Source organism: Humulus lupulus, chromosome 9 (genome assembly GCF_963169125.1).
Source record: "Humulus lupulus chromosome 9, drHumLupu1.1, whole genome shotgun sequence".
NCBI classification, from domain to species: Eukaryota; Viridiplantae; Streptophyta; class Magnoliopsida; order Rosales; family Cannabaceae; genus Humulus; species Humulus lupulus.
Genome location: NC_084801.1, coordinates 65,704,612 through 65,724,622, shown reverse-complemented (window position 1 = coordinate 65,724,622; position 20,011 = coordinate 65,704,612). Strand labels below are relative to the sequence as shown.

The following is a 20,011-nucleotide window of genomic DNA, read 5'->3' as shown; positions in this document are numbered from 1 at the left end:
ATGCTTGAGTGTAGCTTTGATTCTGAATACGTGCTATGTGATTAATATGAGAGTTAAGTGTTTGATCATGCTTAAAGGATTAATTATCTGTTATTATTGTTCGTGATGCATATTATGTTCTCTTGCTGGGCCATGGCTCACGGGTACTACGTGGTGCAGGTAAAGGCAAGGGAAAACTTGATCAGCCCTGACTTGGAGAGCTCTAAGAGCTGAATGTACATGACCAGCTGCTCAGCCGCCACGGTTGAGGGGAAGGTAGGAACAGGGGAACCATAAATGTCTGTTTTGCCCGAGAATGGCTGATGGTTGTCTGTATTTTGGAGATTCTGTAAACCGACTTTCAAACACTGTTTCTTTTTGGGATCCCATGTGTAAAACTATGTAATTATATAAAATGTATCTTTTGAGACCAAAACCCTTTTTAACCCTAGCACATTCATGGTTAGTGACGCGTTTTTAATTAAATGACTTGATTAGCAAGTCCTGCACCTTTATAAGTACACAGTGTAGCGGTCTTGGCTATCCAGGGCATTACATCGAAGAGGAGGAAGACGTTGCACCACTGGTGCACAAAAGGCAAGCTTTTGAGGATAATCAGGGGCCTGATCCAGAATGAGCTTTGTCCAGAGCAGCAGTCAGTCCCTCCGGCCAAGGTAACCCATACCCATATAGAGAGTTAGATTGGGCTGCTGTCAGTTATAGGCTAATTTGATTCAACCCTAACCAGCTCGTTAGTCATCATCATACAGACCCAGATCGAAACACAACCCTCCTCCAGTGTGTGGACCATTTGGTGATACGTTATGCCCACTACTACCCCAAAGGTACCATCTTGGTTGACTACACTCTCAATTTTAGGTCCACTATTTTTTACGAGTATGGGCAAATCGTAGGACCTGGCCTTCCCTGTGTGAGGGTGCATATGCCCCTAGTTTTAGGCAGTATGTAGATGAGTCCAGCCCCGAGGAAGGACCTTAATACCCTAGTACCCAAGAGGTCATAATTTTAGATTCCCCCTACCCCCGTTAATCCAAGATTTAGAGCTAGTGCCTAGCCTGTTCAATAACCCTGAGCTGATTGTAGTAGATTCCTCCCTTAGCTTGGAGGGTAAGGTTCTTGCTCTTGTTCTTGTGTTTATGTTACTTTCAATAATTATTTCAGAGCTGCCCGAGGTCCAAGGTTTGAAGGGTGCTTGTATGGCCAGTGGGACCGGAGCTGGTCCCGTGGTGAAGTGGGCCAGAGTGACAAAGAAATTAGCTCCGAAGGCTAGGGGTACCACCGAGCCTCTGGCAAAAGACAAAGGTGTCGCTCCACCCAGGAGCAGCCACAAAAGAAACTCCCCTCAGATCTAGTAAGAACAATCACAGTTCACCCAGCTCCTCCTCCTATTCCTCGAGACATACCTCTCTCAAATTCTCAAGTGATCCAAGGCGAGGCTCCCACTGTCCAGATCTCGGTCAAACCACTCGACCTAGACAAGATCCCCTAAGCATTTCGGGGTACTTTGTACGAAATGGCGAGCCATATGGTTGGCCATGCCTATAGAGCCAACGCCAGAGACTTACGGGCTATAGAAGAGCGTACTCCTGAGGACATCCTCGAATCTGCTATGGGGATGAACCTCATCGTGATTCCTTCTTACTCTTTTTCTTATTCTTTTTTCTATAGTTATTTTTGTAAACTATTCTTGACTTACATCATTCTTTTGCAGTCTATCCTGGTTCATTTTAGAGGAATTGCTCGGGTTAAAGCCAGGGTCGAAGAGCTCCGAGCTGCCCTGACCTCCGCCCAAGAAGATGAAGAGACTGCCAAAGACGCTCTGGTTTCCTCCCAAGAAAGAGAGAGAAAGCTGCGAAGGTCACCCTGTCTGCCTCCCAAAATCAGGTTATGGAGGTGAGCCGTCATATGGACCAGCTTCAAACTGAAAATAAAGAACTCAAGAAGAAGCTGAGGGAGGTCGAGGCCAAGGCCAAGGAGGAAGTTGGGGAGTCATCAAATCAAATGGAGGAGATGCTTTACCGTTGCTGAGCTTTCAACCAGGACAGGAACTTCTCCTTTATGCAGCCTGAGTTGTGGGAACCATATCTTGCAAGGTTCAAGATTCGGTTCTCATAAGAACCCTCAGTGACCGCCAAAGCCTCTGAAGCTGTTGAGGGAGATGACGAGGAGGTGACATCTCTAAGGCAAGCTAACGGACCTCAATGACATTTATTTTCACTTTTATTTTTTAAGCTTCTATAATTAAGTCCCTTGGGACCAAAAAAATTGCCTTCAAGCTTAGGTTGAGCTTTTTTCTCCTCGAGATGACAATATATTTTTTATTATACATCTAAGTTGTGATCTATTTGTATTTCCCTTATTCTATTGTTTTCTCATGCTTATAAATCCTTAGATGCTTGTACATTCAAAATCTTAGGGGTTAACTTTACATTGGGATAGATTTTATCGATATCTTAGTTGTATCCAAGATTTTTCTCGCTTAATTGCGTCATACCTGTTAAGAATGAGGTCGTGGACCTGGTCGTATCCAGGAGCTTTAATAGGCTTAGTAGCTTTATACCTGTGAGGAATCAGGCCTCGGAACTAGTTATATCCACGGGTTTTAATAAACTTAGTAGCTTTATACCTGTAAGGAATTAGGCCTCGAACCTGGATATATCCAAGGGTTTTAATAGGATCAGTAGCTTTATATTTTTTAGGAATCAGGCCTCGAACCTAGTTATATCCAAGGGTTTTATTTTTAGAGATTTCTCAAACTTAGTTCGCGTTCGGTCTTTTGAAAATTCGAGCTTTAAAAAACCGTTGAATAATCAATTTTTCCAAACTCTAAGTTTTAATCTTTATCCAAATAAGTTGAACTCTCTTAAAAGATCTCTTCGGTTATATGCCCCCCCCCCCCCCCCCCCCCCAGGCAACCAGAATGTATAAATGTTCTTAGTTGCTTTTACAAAGTGAGCTCGTGATAACAAGACGATAAAATTGGTTACTTAATAATCCAACTGTTATTAAACTAAAATGGATTTTATAAATAATCCTTACATAAATGGTAATACTAAAAACATTAAAGACAACAAAACTATTGATAATACTTTTTTATGTGTAGGGCATTTCAGGTCTATGGGACTATTTCTCCACTTAACCAGGCTAGCTTGAAAGTTCCTTCATGCAGGGCCTCTACGATTTGATACGGTCCTTCCCAGTTTAGCCCTAACACACCGTACTTGGGATCTTTATTTCCTAAAAGACCCTTTGGAGAACCAGATCACCTAATCCGAGTCTGCGTCCCTCAACCTTTGAATTGAAATAATGAGTGATCTTCTGTTGATAATGGGCGAGTTATAATTGTGATGCCTCTCATTTTTCTTCTATTAGATCAAGGGATGCATTAAGTAGCTCATAGTTATGATCTTATCAAAGGTCTTTTGTCTGTGAGTTGTCACCATCGCCTCAATTGGGAGCATAACCTCGCTTCCAAAGGTCATGGAAAAAGGGGCATGTCTAGTGGAGATTCTATGTGAGGTCTGGTAGGCCCAGAGTACTTGTGGGAGCTGCTCGGGCCATAATCCCTTGGCCTCATGTAGTCTTTTCTTCAAGCTTACCTTTAGGGTTTTGTTTACGGCCTCAACCTGCCCATTGGCCTGTGGGTACGCTTCCAATGAGAAACTCTTGGTTATGCTTTATTTTTCACAAAAGTCTATGAAGAGATCACTATCGAACTGAGCTCCATTGTCAGGCATTATATTTTTAGGGTGTCCAAATCGACATATGATATTCTTCACAAAAAAATCTAGCACTCTCTTCAAGGTGATGGTTGCCAAAGGTTCAGCCTCTACCCACTTTGTGAAATAATCAATGGCGACTACTGCATAACGAACTTCTCCTTTTCTTATTGGAAGGGAACCAATTAAGTCAATTCCCCATGCTGCAAATGGCCAAGAGGATGAGATCATGGTTAGCTCAACTGGAGTAGCTCGGGAAACTATGGCAAAGCATTGGCATTTGTCACATTTGTACACATACGAGATCGAGTCCTTTGTCAACGTGGGCCAAAAATATGTAACGACCCAACTATTCTAGACATTGGACCATTAATAACTAATATACATATCCTAAGTAAATTATTTATGTATTCAAACCTTTTCTTTATATAATAAAGTTATGATGTTTTCATATGCACATTTTCTTATGATTAGTATAGTAGTTATTAATGGTATTAGGCTCATTCCTTTACGTTTATATGTGCAGGAAATTAGCTATGGCGGCGGGAAAGGTTCTTGGCAGCTTGGAGATTTGCATTGTGGCTGGATGGAATCGATGGAATGAGCGTTCGATTAGAGGATGAAGTCTTTAAGTCTTTAAATTATGATTTCCATGTATTATTTTCCGCACTTGATTTTGTAACCCATTTATTTAAGTTATGTTTTGCTTTATTTTCAAAACAATGGGATCCCATATCCTAAGTAAAATATTTATGTATTCAAACCTTTTCTTTATATAATAAAGTTATGATGTTTTCATATGTACGTTTTCTTATGATTAGTATAGTAGTTATTAATGGTCCAAGGCCTAGAATAGTTGGGTCATTACAGTTGGTTTCAGAGCAACGGTTCATCCGCATGAAGTTCTCCTCGATACACATACTCAAAGCTCGTAATCTAACCGCCAAGTAAGTGTTTAAGTTATAGTCATTATGTTTATATGTATAGCTAACGATTTTAGCACTTATGTTTTCAGTTAAGAATGAACGGAGCATTAACCTATGAGGATATTCGAGCCATTAATGCTTTAAAGAGAATTAGAGAACCGAGAAGCACCGTAGGAGGGCTAGAGAGAATCACTCGGAGACTGCTTTTGTTCCACAGAGAAATAGGTCACCTTCAAGAATCTAAGCAGATAATGATGAGAGCAACGGAGCAATACGTTTTAGTAATTAGACTATTTAGAGATTTTCATATCGTAATTGCAGACTTAGAGGAAATATGGGAAACAATGGATGATGAAGATGAACTGCCAGTAGCAATGCGATATTATTTTCTCTTAATTAGGTTTACTTCAAAATCAGAATTTCAGTTACAAATGAGCAAAAGCATAGGATTTTTACGAACCTTCCTCGAGGGCCTTTTGAGGCACATGATAATGAAGACTATGAAGAGTTAGATGATGATATGCTAGATGAAGGATCGAATATAGAAGATCCCGATTTTTAGAATAGTTAGTTTCATTGTTTGTTTTATTTATTATTTGTTTTATGGTTGTAATTAGTGAAAACTCTTTTCCAAATTAATATCATGTTATTTTGTTATCATGTATGAGTTTGATTTTTTTTTTCGCAATCATAATAAATAATAAATAATGACTAAGTTCAGTGAGGGTGGATACAAATCAATGAACCAAGTTTCTATATTGAGAGTTAGGGGGCCATAGTAGTGGGTACGATTTTACTGATCCCAGCCCTCTCTCAATATGGTTAACTTTGGAACAAAGATGAGTTTCGAGCCTGAGAATTAAGTCATATAGGGTGATTAGAAACAGACTTAGTAAATGAAGATGGCTTATTTTCCTAAGTATAGAAACCCACTCTAATAATAAAGAAGACTTATATAATTTTTCATAAGAAGTCATAATCAATAGGTCCGAGTTATGTCTGTTTAGAATAAGTTTTTGCCTTAGAGCCTATTAGGTAATTTCTAACATGTTTCTTTCAACTGTTACAACTCTGCTGCGATGTCGCTCCGAAGATCTGCACGCACCAACTGAAACGCCTCCAACGTCACTCCAGTAAACAATGAAGCCCCTCCAGTTCGCAGAAGGGGAGTGCGTGCTACTGCCAGCCGCAACGCGCCGACACTGCCAGATGACAATACCGCGGAGATCGCCAGACTGTGACAACAAGTCGAGGAACTTTTGCAGCAACAATGACAATAGGCTCAGCCCTAGACTCAGCCTCCACTGCAACTGCAGCCACAGAAAATGGCCATAGTACCCCAACAAGTTGGTCCATATGGGGGATGGCCAGTGGCGAACTATGTGCCAAATCCAGTATAGCACTTGGAGCCAGTTTATGAGAGGTTCCGGAAGTAGCACGCTCCAAACTTCGAAGGGACTAAGGAATGTGGAGCCAATTCTGACGCACAGGAATCTCAGTAACACGGACTGTATCTCCTGTGTCTCGTCTTTGTTCAAGAAAGATGCCAGAATATGGTGGGAATCGGTCCAACGGACTCACGATATCGCCACTATGACTTGGACCAAATTTGTGGAGCTACTCCACAAAAAGTACTACAATTCAGCTATCATTGCTTCAAGGGTCGAGGAATTTGCTAGTCTAGAGCAAGGCAATTTGACAGTAGCAGAATATGGTCGACAGTTCGACCGATTAGCTAAGTTTGCATCTGAGATGGTTCCAACTGATTTTTTGAGGGTGAACAAGTTTGTTAGAGGACTTCGACCAAAGATTGAGTTGGGGGTTAAGCTAGCAAAAATGGGGAATACTACGTATGCCGATGTTCTAGAGACGGCAATAGAAGTAGAGAGGTTGCAGGCTAATGTAAGTAAAGAAGAAGCCAGTAAGCCTGAGCCTAGACAGCAGGGTCAACCTTAGAATATTCGGAACAACAACTATAATAGCAACAATCAGTCCGGCAACAACAGTAACGGTCAAAAATGAAGGCATCCTGATAATAAGCAATCTGACAGCGATAAGAGGGCACGGACAAATAATGGGGGAAATAAGCCGGGTTATGTGGAACACTCGCCATGTGCTAAGTGTTAGAAGAAACATCCTGGTGAATGCCACGCAAACACCAAGGAATGTTATAACTGTGGTGAGGAAGGACACCGGAAAAGAGATTGTCCTCAGCGTAAGCCAGAAGGGAAGAAAGACGACAAGATGGTTCCTGTTAGGGTTTTTGCCATAACGCAAGGAGAGGCTAATGCTAGCAATAAGGTGGTCACAGGTCAGGTTTCTATCCTCAATAATATATGCTTTTTATTATTTGATTTTGGAGCCACTCATTCGTATATCTTGTTTGGAATGATAGAAAAACTAGACAAACCTTGTGAAAGATTTAGAACTAGGTTTGTAACTGAGCTGCCTTCGGGCAAAGTAGTTCTATCATCATGGATAGTACGAGGCATACCGATCAAGATTGAGGACGTAGAACTAGAAGGAGACCTGATAGAACTGGAGATCAAGGACTTTGATGTGATACTAGGCATGGACTGGCTAGCACGAAATGGCGCAACCATCGACTGCAAACGCAAGAAGGTGATGTTCGAGACTCCTGACGGCCAGAAACTATGCTTCATGGGATAAGCTTCATGATTACACACCCCATCAGTATCATCTCTCAAAGCTCAATGAATGATGGAAAAAGGATGTCAAGAATTCTTAGCCAGCATCACAGATGTGGTAAAGGAAACACCACTCAAGGTTGGAGATGTTCGTATTGTAAGAGAATTCCCAGAGGTATTTCCCGATGACTTGCCAGGGTTGCCGCCGACTCGGGAAATTGACTTCACGATAGATTTAGTACTAGGCACCGAGCCTATCTCCAAGGCACCGTACCGGATGGCACCGAGAGAACTCAAGGAGTTAAAGACGCAGCTACAAGAACTCCTAGACTTGGGTTTTATTAGGTCGAGCTATTCGCCATGGGGAGCACCAGTGCTATTCGTGAAGAAAAAGGACGGAAGCATGTGGATGTGTATAGATTATCGCGAGCTGAACAAGGTACCGATTAAGAATAAGTACACGCTACCCCGGATCGATGACTTGTTTGACCAACTCCGAGGCGCGACTGTATTTTCAAAGATTGATTTACGGTCCGGGTATCATCAGCTCAAGGTAAAGGGAGAAGATATTCCTAAGACAACCTTTAGAACTCGTTATGGACATTATGAGTTCTTAGTTATATCTTTTGGTCTTACCAACGCACCAGCCACGTTTATGGACTTGATGAATTGGGTCTTCAAGGACTACTTAGATAAATTCATCGTAGTGTTCATCGACGACATCTTAGTATACTCTAAGGATGAAGTAGAGCATGAGAAACAATTGTGGTTGATTTTGTCATGACTAAAGGAGCATCAACTCTACGCTAAGTTCAAGAAATGCGAGTTTTGGCTTTCGCAAGTGGTATTCCTCGGGCACATTATATCAAAAGACGGAGTTGCAGTAGACCCATCAAAGGTAGAGGTCATGAAGGATTGGCCAAGACCAAAGAACGCATCTGAAGTAAGGAGCTTTCTGGGGTTATCAGGTTATTATAGGAGATTCATAGAGGTCTTTTCTAAAATAGCCACTCCGCTCACCAACCTGGCCCAAAAACAACAAAGATTCAACTGGAATGTTAGATGTGAAGAAAGTTTCCAATTGCTTAAGGATAAGCTTTGCTCAGCACCAGTACTGTTTTTCCGCAATTAATTTTGTAATCAATTATTTAGAACATGTTATGTTTTATTTTTAAAACAATGGGATCCAATATCTTTTCATTCTTGAACCCTATAAATAGGACCTAGTACCCAGCCATTTATTCATTCATCAAGCTAAGTTCAGAGTCTGCAAGCTGCTAGGTTATTTTTAGATTGATAAACACTTGGGTTGGGGTTATAAGCTTTATCCTTATAAGTTTAATAAACACTCGGGAAGTAAGGTTCATAGTATATTTCGGCTCGAGGTGTAGTTCGGTTATAGAAGCATTCGAGGTATTCCTTCTTCTAATTCCTTTCTATGTTATTCTTATAGTTTTTCTACTTAAACCCTAACTCGTATTCTTTATTCTTGGTTAGGAATCTAAGATCTTGAACGTAAGATTGTTGTCGGTAAGTATCCTTTCGATGGTGTAGTTCATTCTTTTCATCCTTTTTCTTTAGTATACTCACCTTCCTATTATGGTTTTTAGGAGTGTTCCAAAGTCCCAATACTGTTCTCATATCCCGGTATATTGGTATGGAAAATAGGATAGGATTTTAGTTATGATTTCTATGTATTTTTTTCCGAACTTAATTTTGTAATCAATTATTTAGATCATGTTATGTTTTATTTTTAAAACAATGGGATCCAATATCCTAAACGCATTTTTATGTATTCAAACATTTTCTTTATATAATAAAGTTATGATGTTTTCTTATGTACGTTTTCTTATGACTAACTATAGTAGTTATTAATGGTCCAAGGTCTAGAATAGTTGGGTCGTTACAATTGCACATGTAAACATAAAGGAATGAGCCTAATGCCCAGCAAGGAAAAACTAACAACATAAATCATACATAAAATTATATTATAACATATGCTATATCATAAACATATACTATATCATAAACATATGTCATATACTACTACAATGCTACAATGGCCATCATACTACTTGGTGCTTGTTAATTAATCAAGTCATATGCCCATCAGATTTTTGGGGCTTGCTAGCTAAGCAAGTCATATGCCCAAAAATTTATTGGGGCTTGTTAGCTATACAAGTCATATGCCCAAGTCTACCAACATACATAATATAACATTTCATAACACAACATATCATAAGATAACATATAAAATCCTATCCTATTTTCCTTACCAATATATCGGGATATGAGAACAATATCAGGACTTTGGAACACTCCTAAAAACCATAATAGGAAGGTGAGTATACTAAAGAAAAAGGACGAAAAGAATGAACTACACCATCGAAAAGATACTTACCAAGAACAATCTTACGTTCAAGATCTTAGATTCCTAACCAAGAATAGAGAATACGAGTTAGGATTTTGAGTAGAAAAACTATAAGAATAACACAAAAAGGAACTAGAAGAAGGAATACCACGAATGCTTCTATAACTGAACTCCACCTCAAACCGAAATATACTACGAACCTTACTTTCCGAGTGTTTATTAAGTATATAAGGATAAAGCTTATAACCCCAACCCAAGTGTTTATCACTCTAATATAACCTAGCAACTTGCAGACTCTGAACTTAGCTTGATGAATGATTAAATGGCTGGGTACTAGGTCCTATTTATAGAGTTCAAGAATGAAAAGATCTTTATTTAGCTTGAATAAAATAATGGCTTTTTAATTGAAAAATCTTTGAATAATTGTTCAGCAGACGCTGAAGACTTGGTGAAAAGATTCTGGACTTATCAAGAGGTTAAAGAATAAATTAAGTTCGGTTTCAAAAATGTTCAAAAATCTGGCACTACAGCCGATATATCACCCCTAGTAAGCGATATATCGCCTGGGCTAATATGCCCGAGGCTCGTCGAGGTGGTCGTGCGAAGTTACGTGTTTTTCATATCCCCGTATGGTGATATATCGCCCCTAGTGCTGCGATATATCGGCATACGCTGAAATATTATACACGTAATTGCACTTTTTCAGCCTAATTTGAATTGAGTAAACAGCCTTGACTAAGTCCTCTAACGATTTCAAAGCTGCTGGTAGACCCTAGGATATTCAAATATTACTCTTATTAAATTTATTCCTCAAAATACTTAATTATTCATCAAACATACACATGGAAAGTGTCATTTCCTTATTGGGTTTATCTAAACCTTATATTATAATAAATATCACCTTCATAATCAGTCATATTAATTAAACCTTAGGTTATACTTTATATTCTTAAACTATATGTTAAACTTATAAAATCTACAAGTGCTACTACGAGTGTCCAACTAAATTCCGATCTGAACCAAAATCCAGTCATAAAAAATACTACAACTATTACTATTGCTACTACTATCTAACTAGCTAAGTAAAGTTCTTGGATTCTACATAATAGCCCTGTCGCAGTACCTTTAGAGCTAGGTTTTGCCCCTAGCATGGTCTCTGCAGAATCCTTCGTGTATTTCTTGCAAAATTGTCTGTGCTTCCTCGGGCAGAACACATCATAGGAGGGGCAGCGAATGCCCTCATTGATATGGGACCCCTTAAATCATAACATACCGCAGAGCTTGGTACAACAGCTTTCTCGCGTCCTTTCGATCGTCAGGTAGCTTTCCGGTTTTGAGGTACTCCACTATGGGGGTCATCCAGGTCAGTTTTATGTCAATCATTCTGACCTCAACCATCTCTGCTGCTATACTCATACTTTCCAAGAACTCCACCAAAACTACATTCAATGTATTTGCCTCTTTGGTGGTAGCAAGTCGAGCCAGAGCATCAGGGTTGGAATTCTACTCGCGGGGTACTTGCTCGACGGAGCTAAACTTGAACTAAGACAACTCACCCTTTACCTTAGCCAAGTAGGCTTCCATCTTGAAGCCTCGAACTTGGTATTCCCCCAATATCTGATTGACCACGAGCTGAGAATCGCTATAACATTTGATGGCTTTTGCCGTTAGCTCTTTCGCCCCCCTTAGTCGTGCTAGTAGGGCCTCATACTCTACTTCGTTGTTGGATGCTTTAAACATGAACCTGACAGTTGTATGGAATCGATGTCCTTCGAGTGAGATTAAGATTATCCCAGCTCTTGATCCTTTTTTGTTAGATAATCCATCAATGAAGATTTTCCATAATTCTTGCACCGGCTCCCTTATATGCTCGTCTTGAAAAATTGTGCACTCGACCACAAAATCAACAAGGGCTTGGCTCTTGATTGTTATCCGTGGAATGTATAATATCTTGAACTTGCTGATTTTGATGGCCCATTTCAATAGACATCCCGATGTTTCAGGTTTTTGAAAAACCTGCCTTAAAGGTTGGTCGGTTAAGACATGAATAGAATGGGACTAGAAGTATGGTTTGAGCTTCCTTGAAGCCAAAATGAGATAGAATGCAAGCTTTTCTATCAATGGGTACCGTGATTTAGCTCCAAGAAGTCTTTTACTTACATAGTATACGAGTTTCTGCACCCAATTTTCTTCTCGAACTAACACAGCACTGATTGCATTTTCTGTCACGACTAGGTAAAGAAATAGACATTCTCCGGATGTCAGTTTTAATAGTATGGGGGGTTCACCTAGGTGTCTTTTCAGGTTGTGAAATGCCAGTTAGCATTCTTCGGTCCATTCAAATTTCTTGTTTCCTCTGAGCAAGTTGTAGTTTGGTAGACACTTTTCAGTGGATTTTGAAACGAAGAGGTTTAAAGCCGCCACTTTTCCAGTTTGGCTTTGTACTTCCTTACATGACCTGGGCAAAGGCATTTCTAACAAAAACCTAATTTTTTTTCAGATTCGCCTCTATCCACGTTGTGTTGACTATAAACCCCAGAAACTTTCTCGACGCAACTCCAAAAGCTCACTTCTGGGGATTCATATTCATGTTGTAGTTTCTTAATATGCCAAAACATTCTTTCTGGTCGGATACATGGTTACTGTAAATATTTGATTTGACGAGCATATCATCGATATACACCTCCATGTTTCTCCCGATCTGGTTATCGAACATTTTGTTGACCAACCGTTGGTATGTAGCTCTGGCATTTTTCAGCCCGAATGGTAAAACTTTGTAGCAATATTCGTTATGCTCGGTCATGAAGCTGGTATGCTCGTGGTCTACATGGTTCATCACGATCTGGCACTACACCAAAAAGGGCATAGGACAACACTAAAATCTAACAGAATTAAAAGCAGTATTATGCTTGGTAAAAAAACCATGAGCGGGTGACTCAAAATTTTGGGCATCAACATTTATATGTCATGTTTCTCTCTCAGTTTCTCTCTTATCTATTTAAAACTTTTTATATTAAAAATTATTAATAAAGGAAAAAATCCCTAAATGTCTTTTTCTTCGTATATGTGCCTCTCTCCTCTCAGCCACCCCCTTCATCTTTCTCTCTATTTCTCTCACACCATCTTCTCTCAAGCTCCATGTCTCCTCTATGCTCCTTTCTCACATCCATGGGTGACCATGACTAGACTCATAGCGGCGTGCAGTGGCTCACAACGATGATGTGCGGTGGTTCGCAGTGGGTGAAAGGGCTCTTTGCCATGGACACGGAGTGGTAAGATAATGGTTTCGACATCTTATTTTTTTAGTTGCAGAAATTGGTTTTCATAGATTGAACCTATTTGTTATATTGTATAATTTTCAAGCATATATCCATATGAATTTGTAAGCACACGCACATATATATAGAGATATTAAGATAATTTTCTTAGGTTGGTCTTGTATTCGCCTATTTAATCTGAAATATTATTATTTTGTTTTCTTTTAGCAGATTAGAGAGCAGAGGAAACCCAAAGAGAGAAGTGTTGACCTTGAATCAACCCACCATCCAAACTGATGGAACTGCCAATTAGGATCACTTGAATGAAGCTTATGATCATTGTGGTGAAGTCTTTGCTGAGTATGCCAAACTATTTAATTGGGTACTTTCTTTTCTTATTTTTTATGTTTGAGTCATTTTTTTTTTCTTTCTTTTTTATTCTAATCGTCTATACATAAACAGTGGATAAGGCTTTGATTATTAATATGTTTATTAAATTTTTACGATTGGTATAATCATATCTCTGTCCATTTTTGTTTATATAGATGAACGCATATAAATTAATCTCTATGTGTTTTCATAGATTTCTATTAACATTATTTTGTTATTTAAAGCTGGCTGGTTGTTCATCAAAAGCAACTTGTTTTGATTTAGAAAAACAAGCAATAACGTGATAATTTAATGTGAGAATCTGAAGGAAATTACTATATGTTTCTGTGTAATATGGTTAATTATATAGTTTTTTGGCTCAAAGGTTAATATCTTTATATATATAAATATTTAGGAGCCATATCACCATATCAGTCGTCTCACCTTATGATCGCTACAACTTCTATCGTGAGTCGCATCTTGTCTCTCTCATATTTTAGGTTTATCCTTTTTCTTGTATCCTTTTAGATTTGTTTTGGGTGATTTTATTTTGTTTTCTCTCTTCTTTGATATTTTTGTTGATCATTACTTTGATTTGTTAAATAGTTATTGTGCACATTAGATGAGACACCAATCCTCAACAATATTTTTTCACATTAGTTTCATTATGCAAAGTCAAAATTATACTTTATGTGGAGATCTAAGTCTAGCAGAACATTTCCAATTACTGCTACTATATGGTTTCACTTGTTAGTGTTTTCTTGAATTAGCTTTTTTGATACACACGCAAATTCTTTAGTTAAGGTAAAAGTTTATTTATAAATGTGGTATCTTTAAAACTCTTTTCAATGCATCCATTTCCTCTTTTATTCATTATTTCTGTTGTAAAAAGGTTTATTGTTGCTTACAAGTATAAGTGCTTAGATTGGTATTACTATATATTTAATATATTATTTTCTTTTTTAATTCATGCATGTGTGTTGTTGTTATATGTCCAATTGTATAATAGTATTGGCTATCATTTGGGTCATTTTTTTTTTCTTCTGAGTTCAGGCATAGTTGCTCAAAGTTTGAAAAACTGTTTGAAATCTTTAGGTTTTGCTTAGACTAACCACTATCATCAATAATTAGTTATAGTAAAGAGTGTACCGATCAAAGAAAAGCATTAATCATAATATTGAAACATACATAACATATAAAAATATACTGGTCCACCGATCAAACAAAAATGAAATGAGATTGATATGCTATGTTATTTCTATAATTAGTTATTTACTGCAACAAATCTCTCTGAGATTGATATATTCTACTTTAAAGCTTTGAAGAATATATGTAAAGATGATTGAGCAAGTGATTCGCAGAGAAAAAGATTAAGGTCTAAAAAGGATAAACCTTTAGAAGGTAAGCTAAGCATTTTTTTTCTTTCAATTTTCTCTTCCAAAACCCCTCTTTCATGAGTAGGTTGTTCTATACAGAGACAATATTATATTTTTTATTTTTTGGTCATTATATTTTGGTTCATTAAATGATATCCACCTCACGTCATGGTGCTCACTAGCTTTAGATTTGTGGCAGTTAGTGATTCTATAAAATTATAACATATTTTGTAGTACTAGTTTGATTTGTGAGATTTTAGCTGATTGGGCTTTTTATATGTTCAAATGATTTCCCTAAAAACCTCTATTTTATAAGTTCTAGTCATTAGTTTTCCTTCTTAATTTCTTATTTCTTTTTTCATTTACTTATTTGTTTATGGTCGGATCTATTATTGGGCATTATTGTTAGTGTTTATTTACTCTCGTTCTTCTATGCTTTGTATGGAACAATTCATTTCCAATTTATTTTATGTTCAAGCAAAATCAAATTTTATTCTTTCTCATGTCATTAAAAGTTTTACATCACTGTCTTTTTCTTTATAATTTCATTTTAGCCAAATAAGAAGATTTAACTCCATCTCTATTTTGTTTCTCTCTACGTTCTTTATTTCAAATGGTATAATGAACCTCTCTCATGGATTTATTTTTCTTGACTAACTTCTCCTAGGTCTTATTTCGTAATGATTTTTGAGAAGTTACATTTTTTTGGTCTGATTTTAGTTCTTGTTCTATTTTGCTTTATCTTAGCCGCTACTAAAAAAATGATTCTTTCTATATATTATGGTGTTGTTATGAGGTTTTGGTTATTTATCTATTTTTTAAGGAATTTGTTAATAAAGGAATTTGTAGGAAAAATCACAAGGAGACCATTAGTTAAGCAACGCTGTTGGGAGTTCCTTCATATGCCAAAGAAAATATTCACTGAGTTTGGTATGTTCTTTCCATCTTCTTTTATTTTGTTTGGCTGTTTTGTGACATATTACTCTTTGTTTGTTGCTACTTGTTCGTAGGTGGCATTTTATGAGAGTGAGGTGTTTGATTTTATGTTGGCATTTTAGGCATAAAAACGTGGGGCATTAATTAAGTATTTAAGATTTTGTTTTTTCACATTTTCCAAGCAAGAATACACATGCAGTTGTTTAGAGTTGATTTTTTTTGTTTGTTTTTTTTGTTTAAGAGACTTTACAAATCTAAGCTTGATATTTTTGTTCAATGGTAAATGCAGATATTAAATTTGGGTTTGTTGGCAGAAATTTGAGTTCTGTGTATTATGCTTGGAGTTTGTACTAATTTCAATAACAAGAATAATAGTTGGTTGGTTATTTAGTTTACTTGATTTTCGTATGCATACACATATTTTAAATATATATTTATATATAAATAGTTTTCTAGGAGTTAAGTCAAGCTTTATCATCATAACTTATTTTTTAGGAGTTTCTCTTCCATTTAAATATATATATAATACTCTTTAGACCAAAGCAATGTATACACAATACTCAATATATATCTCAATTTCTAAAAAATCAAGAGTCAAGACTCAATATTATAGATATGAAGTTCTGTATATATAGGAACCGAATGTGTCTTGGTTGTTTTATTAAGAATGTGTTATGTTTTTTCAGATTGATATTTTTTTTTATAATCTCCTTGTGTAAATTTCATCACATTTACATTTTGACTTAATTATTAGCATATTTATTTTGTTGATCTTTCTTGTTTAGAATGTACTAAATAGTTTGTGGAAATGCCCATGACTTCACAAATAAAGTAAACAAAAGCACTTTATAATATTGCATATTAGCCATTATGAAAGCACTCTAGTCCTTAAATTTGTAGAGGCAAGTGTGGAGTCTTGTAATGGCTCTTAGTCACATATATATCTTATTGCTGCAAAAAATATTAATATATATATATATTATTAATTAATGTCATAAAGTTATTTAACTGGTTAAGATATTTATTTGATATTATGTACATAGAGTAGTGCATTTGCAGAGACTACTCTGAGTGCATTGAATATAAGAGAAATTGTTGGAAAGCATAATATACTAGAGCCAAAGTAGTCTTAGGAACATAAAATGTTGGTAATTTTCAAGTAGTCTTGTGGCATCAACAGGGACACTTTTGTGTTTTTTTTTATAGCAAAAGTTTAGAATCTGGGTTTTTTCTTGGGAAAGAAACTAAGAAAGATAATAAGTACAAGAATGGATTTTGTATGAAAAGAAGGGTGTACTTCTTGGTGTTCTTGCTAGAGAGTTATATATATATATATATATTCTAATATATTAGTTAATGTTTTCTTTTAGTTTGTAGCCATGGTATTTGATCATTTGTTACTTTGCATTTGCACACCTTTTGGTTTCTTTTTATAAGTGTAGAACTGAAATCCTTGAAGGGTATTAGATGTAATCTATCTTGTTGCACTGAACTTCAAGAATAATTTTCTTGTCTTTGGTTTGCTCTTAATCTAATTTCATGGCTTTTGAGGTCTCTGTTATATTATGTTGTGAGACTTACATGCTCTTAGACTCAATATGAGACAATGAAATAAGTTAGTTACTGCCTTTTATGACTATTTTAAACAATGAAATAAATTAGTTACTACATTTATGACTCTATTTAAGATAATGAAATAATTTTGTTGCTTAAGTTCATAGCTTTGTTGGGGATCCAATGGTCAAATGTTTTCTCCTTTTGTTTCAGAAAAATTTGGAACTGCTTGGTTAACAATCTAAGGCCTACATTTTGCAATACTTAAAAGATTCAAAGTATTATTGCTGAGACAAGCTAATGGTCTTATGCTCTCTATTGGTTTCTTTTTTATTTAGAAATGCTTTTGTTTCTGCCGACATAGAACACATTCTGAATGATGATTCTTCATTTTTATTCAATACTATCAGTTTCGACTATTCTTTTCCTTAGTCCCTATAATAATATGATAACCATATATACCGAAAAATTAATAAATAACATATTTTTTTTGCTTATTGTATCATTTAATTTTAACTTTGTATTAATCTTTTAATCTACTTCATCTCAAGGAATTTTTAAGAATGAGTATATATCCCATTTCTATACAGATTTCTCTTCTGTTAAGAGAACAAAATCGCATTCATGAAGCACAGTGGAACTCAAAACAGTTATGACAATGTCTGTAAAATTATTCTTCACTTTGTCAGCACTCAATAGGGGAATTCATATGCAATATATGGTGTCTTTATCCTAATTTTTCTTTTAAAACTACAAAAACAAAGAATCATTTGAAACAGTTGGGGATTTTGGTACCGATGGGTCTCTGAAGCCTGCTTTGTTTGGTTTGTCTTGGACCTCTTGCGCTTTTCTATTTCTCTTTTTAGAAGAATCACTATTTTCATTTCCATCCTATAAAAAGGTTTAATTTTTATTCCAACAATGATTCATGATAGAAAGAAAACAGCAAAAACATCACTTGCATATATTTGGATAAAGTTTAGTTCATTCATTCTTTATTCTCTTTGATGATATGTGGACACAAACATTTTACACATGAACTCCTCCAAAGCAAGTAAACTACCACAAGATTATTGAAGCCGCAACTAACTATATATATATATTTAGGGTTTAATTTATATCTATTACTTAGCCACATGAACTCCTCCAAAGCAAGCAACTTATTGTGTGTTGCTTGAATTTTTTTACTTGGTATTGATAAATGGTTAGGTAACCTTTAGATGAGAAATGATGTCAGATTTTATCTAGAATTATGTATTATCTTCTTTCAAATAAATTGTGTTTGCTTGAATTGGTTTGATTATATTGATAGATATCTCGCCTGGGGTGTGAATAAGGGTAGTTTTCACGTCCCCAACCTTAGGGTTTAAATAATAAAACATTATACATATGAGTTGTGATTAGCTTTTTTATATCAATTGCGGAAGGTCGTTGGGATTCTAGTGATCCAGACTCAGAGGTGCACAAAATTCCTCTTGGACCAGATTTTATGCGTGTATGGGTTCATGTTGCTGTTGTGCCTGGTGCTTATTTATTTTGTCCTAACTATGTGATGCTTACTATATGAGAAGTTTTTGGTTCAATAGTTGCATGGCCTTCTCAAAAGGTTATTCCAAGAGGTATTTATTTGGTTATTTTATTATATAAATGTTTGTTCAACATTAATCGATATACAATCCAAGATTATGATAGTATTATTTGATTTATTTGATAGGGAAGATGAGAAAGACAAAATGATAACGGGGCCAATTTGAAGTAATAATATGCACCATTTAATTAAAGTTCTAAGGTCACTTAAGTATAGATAGTTGTAGTAATGTGTGTAATAAAATAACTTGTTTATTATTCAAACTCAATTATTGTAAATTTGGTTATGTGTCATGATATTATTGACTATTTTAAATGAATGATATGATATTTTATAACCTCATTAGTTTTTCTTTATGTTTTATTTGCCAGATTCAACAAGTGATGTGCAAAAGAAAATCTGATTTGGGAGGCTGTGGTGTGCTGACATTTGGAAGATCATGAATTCCTACCTTTACTTTTGAATATGCAATTGTTTAAGACTATTTCGTTGACTATTGTGAGAATATTTTGTTTATGTTAATTAGGCATTGTTGAATATCTTAAGACTTTTTGGATTGTTTTTAAGATAATCTTAAATGTATTTTGACCCAATTATTTGGTTATATGTGTTATGAACCATATAATTAGTACTCAAAAATATATTTGTACAATGTTAAGGGTGCCTTAAGTATATTAAATGAAGCGAGTTTCAATTAAATCAATAAAAAAAAAGATTATAATGTATAGGTTTATATAATAATAATTCAAGCTTATCCAAATATTAGAATAATACAAAAAATGTGTTATTGTATCTTTTACAATAACACTGGTTTAAAAGCAGAAAATTATGTTATGCAAACTATTTTCTATAATTCAGAAAGTGTGTTATTATAAAGTGTATCACAACACTACTATATAAGTACAAAAAAGTGTTATATAATCTATTTATAAATAGCATAATGAAATACTTATCTAACTATTAAAATAACACAACAAAATTGTTATCGTAGGCTATACCATAACATATGTCTATAACTATGGAAAAGTGTTATGCAAAGTGTTCCGACCTACTATAACACCACTTTCCTTAACACATCAAAAAGTGTTATGGTATATATTTGATAATACTTTTTCGGTCTTATTGAAAGTATTTTTTCTTTTAGTGTGGTTATCCCTAGAGTTTGTGTCCATGAAAGACATGAGTTTATGACCGGCCGTGGCATCTACCAACTGATCAATTCTTGGTAGTGGGAAATAATCCTTGGGATAAGCCTTGTTGAGGTTAG

The 20,011-nt window shown here is 35.9% G+C and overlaps 1 long non-coding RNA gene across 2 annotated transcripts; it reads left to right on the top strand.

Annotated features, from left to right (window-relative positions):
- Positions 1-12,916: 12,916 nt before the first annotated feature.
- Positions 12,917-19,267, top strand: LOC133801781 (uncharacterized). 2 transcript variants are annotated; one of them, XR_009876968.1, is made up of 4 exons: positions 12,917-12,936; positions 13,153-14,691; positions 15,516-18,775; positions 19,116-19,267. It is a non-coding gene; the product is annotated as an uncharacterized LOC133801781 (long non-coding RNA). The 2 variants fall into 2 exon arrangements; XR_009876967.1 differs by having other exon boundaries at positions 13,153-18,775.
- The last annotated feature ends 744 nt before the right edge of the window (positions 19,268-20,011 follow it).